Genomic DNA, 10,563 nt, shown 5'->3' on the forward strand with positions numbered 1-10,563 from the left:
ATAGCTTTAGAAGACAATTCTGCATGCACACAACTTGAAATGCATCATGACAGGGTAATATATTTGGAGCAACTACTTGACCCTGTTATGATGCCCTTTCGAGTTGCGAAAGAGACTGAGAGGTGAATGCACTGTTTGGGATTTCATTATATTTGATCATCTGTTGGAAAATCTGTAAGCACAAGGATTAAACGAAGAAATTATTATATGCCATTTATACAAAATAATTCCAGCTTTGTTGGTGACTTTCAACAATGATATTTAGTTCATCTTAGTAGTATTTTTCTGTATTTCTAACCCTATTTTTTCACAAGCATTTCATCGAACATCTATGTTTCACCTGAAATAACATGTATCTAACATTACACCTTGAATCGTTGATGGTCCCGATAGTCCCTTGGTCATGTCTTATCTCAATGGACCCTTATTCAAGTCAACATCTCAACATAATTCAACATAATTTAGGACCGTGTTTCAAGTTTTAAAAGTTAGGGGACCTAAATGCAAGCGCCTAAATAGTTCAGTGACCTTATTGCAAACGTACAAAAGGTAGTGTAAGGGCGTCAAACGGTCGGAGATCATATTGCAAACGGACTAAATGTGGGGGACCATATTGCAAACAGACTAAATGTTGTAGGACTGTATTGTAAGTTTTAAAAGTTGGGGGACCTAAATGAAAGCTTTAGAAAAGTTCAATGACCATTACTATACTTTATTCATTTTTTAATTGGTTTGGGTGAGCTCCCATGAACACAATCAAGTCGTCGGCAAACTGTATATGTGAAATACGACATTGGCTAGTATCCACCAACGCACCGTCAATCAAACTTGACATAGTTGCTTTATTTATTAAGCCACTCCCCCTAAATTAAACAACATGGGCGATAATGGACAGCCTTGGCGAAGACCCTTCCGGATCTTGAAATTTGTCGATGGCGAACCGTTGACAAGTACCGAAATGGACGCCATAGAAATGCATAGCCTAATCCATCTTCATATAACGCCAAAACCTATCATCTTCATGATCAAGTCCAAGAAGTCCCAATCAACCAAGTTTTTAAGCTTTTCGAAAATCAGATTTGAACACAACAGCTTCGGCTTTTCTTTGGGTTAGGTCATCCACTAGCTCATTTGCGATAACGGAACAGTCTACAATCTATTTTCCAGCTGTAAATGCAAATTGCGTTTCTCCCATGACTTCATTGATAGACCAGGCCAGTCGCTTCGAGAAGACCCGGGCCAGGATTTTGTAAACACTCCCGACTAGTGAAATTGGTCTGAAGTCTTCAATCTGCTCGGGTACACTCTTCTTTGGGGATTAATGTAATGTAAGAATGATTAAATGATTTATCATCCAAATGCCCCCAATAGAAATCCTCCACAAAGTCCATTAGTTCATCTTTTAGACTGGGCCAAAACTTCTTGTAGAAGTCAAGATTAAATTCGTCTAAGCCCGGTGCACGAGATCCATCAGCTGAATGGATAGCACCCATAGTTCCTCTACCGAGAACAGAGCCTCCAATGCACTGCTCTTAGCTGCAGATAATGTTTTCAGACACCTTGAACTCTCTAACTGGAATTGTATTTATCTCATTATAGCATTTCTGGAAATGAGATTTAAACAGGCTCAATAGGTCCTCTTGCTTATTTACCACCGACTCCCCCACTCGGATCATACAGATGAAATTTGATTTTCCCTCAATGAGGCAGTGATATGAAAAAATCGTGTGTTCTGATCACCCTCAGTGAACCACTTTAGACGATATTTTTGTAACCACTCCCTTTCGTCTCTACGATATCTAGCCCACAATTTTTTTCAATTTGTTGAGCTCCTCTACCGCAACACTATTATTTGGACACAACAGTAACAACTTTTCCTGTGCTTCAATATTGTTTTCAATTGCATCCGTCGATTCGAGATCATTTAATTTGTTGCTGATGACCCACTCCTTGGAAACCTTTTTTTATCTCTCTCAGCAACAAACTAATACCTTTCGTCCTTGCTTTGTACTGAACTCACTAGCTTCATATACTCAACATTATCTACCCAATGAGAGAACCATTTGCAGGACTTGATCGACTGTAGAAATTCTCCGCTTTTATTAACACATGATTGTGATCTGATGAACTACGCGATAAGGTACATTGTAACAACCCGAAAAATTTGAAGAAAAAAATTATTAATTAAGTAATTTGGCAAAATTTGAGGATTTAATTGAAAGTTTTGAAAATTTGAAGTCCATTTTAGAAGTTGAAGAAAATTCAATGACCAAGCCCTGAGTTATACCTTTGAGTGTCGTCAAACTTTTCTTTTAAAGGAAATGAATTGGTTTCTGCGTGAAAACACAGAAAACCAATTCATAAAATTCTCTTTCCAACAACCTTCTTTCAAGTTCGATTACGACGTCGTTCGACTTCCAATCGTAAAATTAAAACCACCTTCGTGTTCATCTTCGACCCGTGAACAAATCCCAATAAACCAATTATACCGAAACGCTGCCAAACGACGTGAATTTCTTGTCAAAGTCTCGACGTTTTATTAGCACCACTGCTGAGAAAATCTTAAATTCATCTTCGATCGTTAATCGGTTTTCGACACCTCCCGCACCATCGTGTTCCTTGTGTCATTCCGAGTCCGACGGTGTCCTCCTTGTCTCTGTAGGCAGCGGCGCGTGAGGGAGGTGAAGCGGTCAAAGTTCTGACCGAGTTGAAATCGAGCTCTCCACTGTTCAAAAATTTGAACTGGGGTATATCATTGTTTGACCGGCTTGATCGGTTCGAACCGGGTTGACCCGACCCGACCTGTTGACCCGACCCGGCCCGTTGACCGACCCGATGATATTTTGGTAATTATTTTTCAAACGCTGATATTTTGGTAATTATTTTTAAAATGGTGATATTTTGGTAATTATTTTTAAAACGGTGATATTTTGGTAATTATTTTTAAAACAGTTATATTTTGGTAATTATTTTTAAAACGGTTATATTTTGGTAATTATAAACAGTGATATTTTGGTAATTATTTTTAAAACGATGATATTTTGGTAATAGTTGATTGTGGACTATTGAACACCTTTGACCATAACTTTGACCGGCTTTAACCGGCCATTAAACAACCTTTGATTTTGTTCGAGTATACCTATTCTGACATTTTTCAACGTCTCGAATCCGTTTCCGAAGTTTGTTTTGCGAAATTCGAACCCAAAGGCCTCCAAATCATTACTCAAACCCGTTGACTTTGACTTTGACCAAGAATTTGAATTTTTGAAAAGTCATACTTTATGTTTCTCGACGTCTTAATTTCGATTCTGCAATCCGTTTGATCAAATTCAGACTCGAAAGCCTTCAAATTGATAGTTAAACCCAAAATAAATGCTTATGTACTTAAGAGTTTTAGCTTTGAATGATTGAGTAAGACTTGGGACTGATAAATTATTAATGTTTGAAGGTACAAGAGACTCTCCTCACCGTTCGACAGCTCGACCGAGCTCCTCTAGATCAGTTAAACCACGTGTGCCAGTATTCACCCGTAAAACCCGTAAATTTTATGATTTCAGAGATTAATTATGTTACCCGTTAGTAATATAGTGGTATTATGAATTAGGTTCGAAAACTATGGCAGAGCGTGGCAAGGCAAATAATCACTAGATCTACTACTTGAACCTATTATCGAGGTGTGTTCCCTATGTACTACTTGATTGCTTTTTATGTTTTTGAAATATGGTACATTGAAAGCTAAGGTTTAATGTTTTATTGATCCGCCTATTTACTGGTGATGGTTTATGGAATAGGACTGGTATATGATTTTTTGTTTTCATTGGTATATGATAACATTGATTATGGATTTATGGAAATTATGCTTATTGCATAAATTGTATTTTTGAAATACTGTTTTTGGGTTGGATTGCATTACGGAGTTAAATCTCTGATCAAGCTGGTAAACTTTACGGATCTAATGTGACATTTGGGTAGGCTCTTGGGGCTCTAAGACGTTCCATTAGGTTGGATTCCTTTGCTGGGTGCTTAAGGTAAGCCCTACGGATCTAAGGATACATGCCACAAAGCCTATCCTTAGGCTGGTTTCCTTTTTGTTGTGTGCTTAAGGTAGCCCTAAGGACGCAGTTCTAGGAATTGCGGATGGTGTACAGGAGAAGGGTTTTAAACTACAAGTTACAAAAGTTAAACTTCATGATGATTTTATGATGATTTTTTGAACTTGTTTACTGTACCTACCATGATTTTATTGTAGTGTTGGAACACACTGAGCCTAGCTCACTTTTTGAAAATGTTTTCCCCTTTCAGATACTGTTAGTTAGATATCCCGGATCAAGCACTTGGAGGATCAACATATCTCTTGAAGTATATCTTATTATAATGTTTTATCTTTCGAGTTGACTTTATTTTGATAACATGGGCCTTATTTTAAAGTATTGGATTTTATAATGTTTACTCTTTTGCTATTTATGTTTGGTTTATCGTAATTGGGATTTTTTTGACATGTTTTAAAAATTAAATTTTTAACTATTTAGTTTTATATTCACGAGTTATGTTTTATCTTAATATATTATATCCTTTTATAAATGTATTTATAATGTGATTTTATAATTGATCGAATAAGAGTTTTGGAAAAATGTCTTTAAGAATCATGAATGTGATCCACTAGACTTAGTCGAAACACATAGGCCGGGTCTAAGGGGTTATATTTAATTGGTATCAGAGATTTTGGTTTTTAAACATCGGACTGTGTATGAGTCCAAATTGAAAATACAGTTTTGAAATATTTTACAAAACAAGTTGCTAAGGCCATATCTCAAAGTTTATACGGTTTTAATTGTGTTCGATACTCCAAGTGCTTATCTAACCCTATGTTTTATCTTCTGTAGTAAACTATAGATCTACCAAAATGACTGCTAGACGTGGACGTCGAACTACCCGAGGACGAGATCGAGTGGCTAGATTTGCAGACCCAATCGATGATATTCGAGTAGACCCCCACCTCTGACAGGTGATCCTACTCCTACTACCCCGACAAATTTACCTCTTGCCGCTGGTATTGACATGACTACACCAATAAGGGGAGCAACCAATAATTAGCCAGATTCTACCAGAGTTGCATTTGATGGGAATTTCGGTAGACAGTTTCTAAAGTTGATTCAAGGAGCAGTCAGAGCTGCTGGTGTTGGATCCGATGTGCCTATTTCTCAGACTTTGATCGCCAATGGAGTCAGAACTTTTGGAGGACAGCTTGGTGGAGTTCCTACTGAAGCAAAAGATTGGCCCCAAGATACTGAGAGACGTATGGATCAGTTGGGTTTGGACCCAACTAAGAGATATTTGGGGGGAGTAGCGATGTTAGATGATAATGCCCACACATGGTGGGAATCAATGGTCAGTAGTGTTCCGACTGATTGTTTGACGTGAGATTTCTTTAAGGAGCGCTTTAGGAGCCGTTTCCTGGGTGAGCGTTACTTAGTTCAGAGACGATAATAGTTTTAGGACTTGATTCAGGGTGACATGACTGTTTCAGAGTATGAGATAGAGTTCTTGAAATTGCTAAAGTATGGAATCAGTCTAGTGCCTACCGAGAGAGATCGATGCCGTAAATTTGCTCTCAAACTCAGATACGAGCTACGTAGGCAGGTTGTTTCCCTCCAAGATGAGATTTTGATGTGCTGGTGAGCAGAGCCAAGGATGCTGAGGAGATGGAGGCTTTAGCTTCTGGTATAGAACGTGTTGATCAGGAGCAATCTAGGAAATCTTTTGGCCCTACTGAATCATCCGCACAGTTTGGTAAGAGGACTCGTACTTCGGCCCCTCAGAGGAGCAATACACGCTATAGGCATGTAGCATTTTCACCTGCAGCTATTAGTTGAGGTAGTTCTTCGTCGTTCCCTCGTGGGCCCCTTTGCGAGTACTGTGGTAAATGACACACAAGGGAGTGTCGTAAGAAAATGGGGGTATTCTACCAGTGTGGATCCAGTGGTCATTTATGGAGAGATTGCCCACAGTTAGTTTCATCTGAGAGGACAACTAACCAGACTCTTGCGCGTTCCCAGGCATCAGTTCAGACTCCAGCCAGAGGTCATAGTCAGGGAAGACCTTCCGGATCAGTATCCAGAGTAGATAGTAGAGCCCGACCTTAGCAGAATAGAGAGCCAATAGTTTCTGAGGCTAGACAGCCAGCTTTGGTTTACACCACTAAACGTCGGGATGACAGAGATGAGCCTGAGGTTATTGCAGGTACATTTACTATTTATTCTATCCCATATTTTGCATTACTGGACAATGGCTCCACCCACTCCTATGTATCGAGTTCAGTATCTAGAAACCTTCATATTCCGATTGAGAACACTGATAATACTATTATAGTTACGAGTCCAGTAGGACAGGCATTCTTAATGAGGCTCACAGTAGTCCATATGCTTTGAGTCTAAAGGCAGTATCGGAGATGAGGTCTTTAATGGCCAGAATGAATTTATATGACGATGGCACTTTGTTAGCAGAATTACAAGTTAAGCCGACTTTGGTTGATGAAATTAAAGTTAAGCAGCCCCTTGATAACTCTTTGCTATCCATCTTTGAGCAAGTAGAACAGGGGAAAAGCTCAGATTATGCCCTTGATCAGGATGAAGTTTTATGCTTTAAGGGTCGATATTGTGTGCCTGATGATGCTGAGTTGAGGTAGATTATTCTTAATGAGGCTCACAGTAGTCCATATGCTATGCACCCTGGTGGAGATAAGATGTACTAGAATTTGAGAGAGAGGTTTCATTGGGTCGGCATGAAGAAGGACATCTCGGATTTTGTGACTAGGTGTTTGACTTGTCAGCAAGTTAAAGCAGAACATCAACATCCATCAGGTTTGTTATAGCCTATCAAGATTCCTGAATGGAAATGGGAGCGTATTACTATGGATTTTGTTACCGACTTACCTATGACTTATTCGAAAAAGGATTCAGTCTGGGTGATTGTTGACATACTTACAAAGTCAGCTCACTTCATTCATGTGCGAGTAAATTATACTTTGGATCAGCTGAGAGATTGTATATTTCAGAGATTGTCAGATTGCATGGCATTCCATTGTCTATTATTTCTGATCGAGATACGAGATTTACTTCGAGATTTTGGAAGGCTTTACATACGACTTTGGGAACAAGATTGGATTATAGTACATCCTTTCACCCACAAACTGATGGTCAATCTGACAGAGTGATTCAGATTCTGGAGGATATGTTGCGGGTTTGCGTAATTGATTTTCATGGTAGCTGGGAGAACTTTTTTCCATTGGCTGAATTTTCTTACAATAACAGTTATCAGACCAACATTCGTATGACACCCTACGAAGCACTCTATGGGCATAGATGTCGCACCCCGATTTGTTGGACTGAGTTGCGTGATCGGAAGACTTTGGGACCTGAGTTAGTACGCGAGACGGAGGACACAGTCAGAATGATTTGTGATCGTCTGAAAGAGGCATTTGATAGAGAGAAGTCTTATGCAGATCAAAGAAGGAAAGACATTCAGTTTGAAGTGGGAGATCATGTCTTTTTAAAAGTATCACCCTGGAAGAAAGTATTAAGATTCGGGCGTAAGGGTAAATTGAGTCCAAGATTTATTGGACCATTTCGTATCTTGAAGAGGGTAGGACCTGTTGCATATCAGCTTGAGTTGCCTTCCCAGCTCAATCGTATTCATGATGTCTTTCATGTATCAATGTTGAGGAGATACCGTCCAGATCCATATCACATTATTCAGGTTGAGGAGGTAGAGCTGAGGCCTGATTTGTCATATGAGGAGGAGCCCATTCAGATTTTAGAAAGTGATGAGCGAGTTCTTCGGAATAGGCGTATCCCAATGGTAAAAGTCAATGGAGTAACCGAGGCCCCTCTGAAGCTACTTGGGAGACATTGGAGTCAATGAAGGCTCAGTTTCCTCAACTATTCTCATAAGGTAAATTTCGAGGATGAAATTTCTTGTAGAGGGGGAGAATTGTAACAACCCGTAAAATTTGAAGAAAAAAAAATTATTAATTAAGTAATTTGGCAAAATTTGAGGATTTAATTGATTGTTTTGAAAATTTGAAGTCCATTTTAGAAGTTGAAGAAAATTCAATGACCAAGCCTGAGTTATACCTTTGAGTGTCGGCATGCTTTTCTTTTAAAGGAAATGAATTGGTTTCTGCATGAAAACACAGAAAACCAATTCATAAAATTCCCTTTCCAGCAACCTTCTTTCAAGTCCGATTACGACGTCGTTCGACTTCCAATCGTAAAATTGAAACCACCGTCGTGTTCATTTTCGACCCTGAACAAAACCCAGTAAACCAATTATACCGAAACACTGCCAAACGACGTGAATTTTGAGTCAAAGTCTCGACGTTTTAATAGCACCACCGCTGAGAAAATATTAAATTCATCTCCGATCGTTGGTCGGTTTTCGACACCTCCCGCACCATCGTGTTCCTTGTGTCGTTCCTAGTCCGACGGTGTCCTCCTTGTCTTCGTAGGCGGCGGCGCGTGAGGGAGGTGAAGCGGTCAAAGTTCCGACCGAGTTGAAATCGAGCTCTCCACCGTTCAAAAATTTGAACCGAGCTTAGTAAAAGACTCAAAATCGCTTAAAATAATTTTTGGAATTTTTTTCAGGAATTTTTGGAGACCGAAGGAGCCTTCATGCGCCGCCCTTGCGCGTGGGGAAGATTCGAACTGGGGTATATTATTGTTTGACCGGCTTGACTGGTTACCGATCTGAACCGGTTTGACCGATCTGAACCGGGTTGACCCGACCCGACCCTTTGACCCGACCCGACCCGACCTGACCTGGTGATATTTTGGTAATTATTTTTAAAACGGTGATATTTTGGTAAATATTTTTAAAACGATGATATTTTGGTAATTATTTTTAAAACGATGATATTTTGGTAATTATTTTTAAAACGGTGATATTTTGGTAACAGTTGACTGTGGATTATTGAACACCTTTGACCATAACTTTGACCGGCTTTAACCGGCCATTAAACGACCTTTGATTTTGTTTGAGTATACCTATTCTGACATTTTCGACGTGTCGAATCTGTTTCCGAAGTCTGTTTTTCCAAATTCGAACCCGAAGGCCTCCAAATCATCAGTCAAACCCGTTGACTTTGACTTTGACCAAGAATTTGAATTTTCAAAAATTCATACTTTATGTTTTTCGACGTCCTGATTCCGATTCCGCAATCCGTTTGGTCAAATTCAGACTTGAAAGCCTTCAAATTGATAGTCAAACCCCAAAAAAATGCTTATGTACTTAAGAGTTTTAGCTTTGAATGATTGAGTAAGACTTAAGACTGATAAATTATTAATGTTTGAAGGTACAAGAGACTCTCTTGACCGTTCGATAGCTCGACTCATCTCCTCTAGATCAGTTAAAACACGTGTGACAGTATTCACCCGTAAGACCCGTAAATTTAAGATTTCAAAGATTAATTATGTTAACCATTAGTAATATAGTGTTATTATGAATTAGGTTCGAAAACTGTGGCAGAGCGTGGCGAGGCCAGCAATCACTAGATCTACTATTTGAACCTATTATCGAGGTGTGTTCCCTATGTACTACTTGATTGCTTTATATGTTTTGAAATATGGTACATTGAAAGCTAAGGTTTAATGTTTATTGATCCGCTATTACTGGTGATGGTTATGGAATATGATGATATATGATTTTGGTTTCATTGGTATATGATAACATTGATTATGGATTTATAGATTTTATGCTTATTGCATAAATTGTATTTTTGAAATACTGATTTTGGGTTGGATTGTATTACGGAGTTAAAGCTTTGATCAAGCTGGTAAACTTTACGGATCTAATGTGATGTTTGGGTAAGCTTTTGGGGCTCCAAGACGTTCCATTATGTTGGCTTCCTTTGTTGTGTGCTTAAAGTAAGCCCTACGGATCTAAGGATATAGGTCACAAAGCCTATCCTTAGGTTGGTTCCTTTTTGCTGTGTGCTTAAGGTAGCCCTACGGACACAGTTCTGGGGAATTGCGAATCGTTTACAGGAGAAGGATTTTAAACTACAAGTTACAAAAGTTAAACTTCATGATGATTTTATGATGATTTTCTGAACTTGTTTACTGTACCTACCATGATTTTATTGTAGTGTTGGAACACATTGAGCCTAGCTCACTTTTCAAAAATATTTTCCCCTTTCAGATACTGTTGGTTAGATATCCCGGATCAAGCACTTGGAGGATCAACATATCTCCTGAAGTATATCTTATTATAATATTTTATCTTTCGAGTTGACTTTATTTTGATAACATGGGCCTTATTTTAAAGTATTGGATTTTATAATATTTACTCTTTTGCCATTTATGTTTGGTTTATCGTAATTGGGATTTTGTTTTTGGACATGTTTTAAAAATTAAATTTTTAACTATTTAGTTTTATATTCATGAGTTAGGTTTTATCGTAATATATTATATCATTTTATAAATGTATTTATAATGTGATTTTATAATTGATCGAATAAGAGTTTTGGAAAAATGTCTTTAAGAATCATGAATGTGATCCACTAGACTT

Source organism: Hibiscus syriacus, unplaced genomic scaffold (genome assembly GCF_006381635.1).
Source record: "Hibiscus syriacus cultivar Baekdansim isolate YM2019G1 unplaced genomic scaffold, ASM638163v2 tig00110032_pilon, whole genome shotgun sequence".
Lineage (NCBI taxonomy): Eukaryota > Viridiplantae > Streptophyta > Magnoliopsida > Malvales > Malvaceae > Hibiscus > Hibiscus syriacus.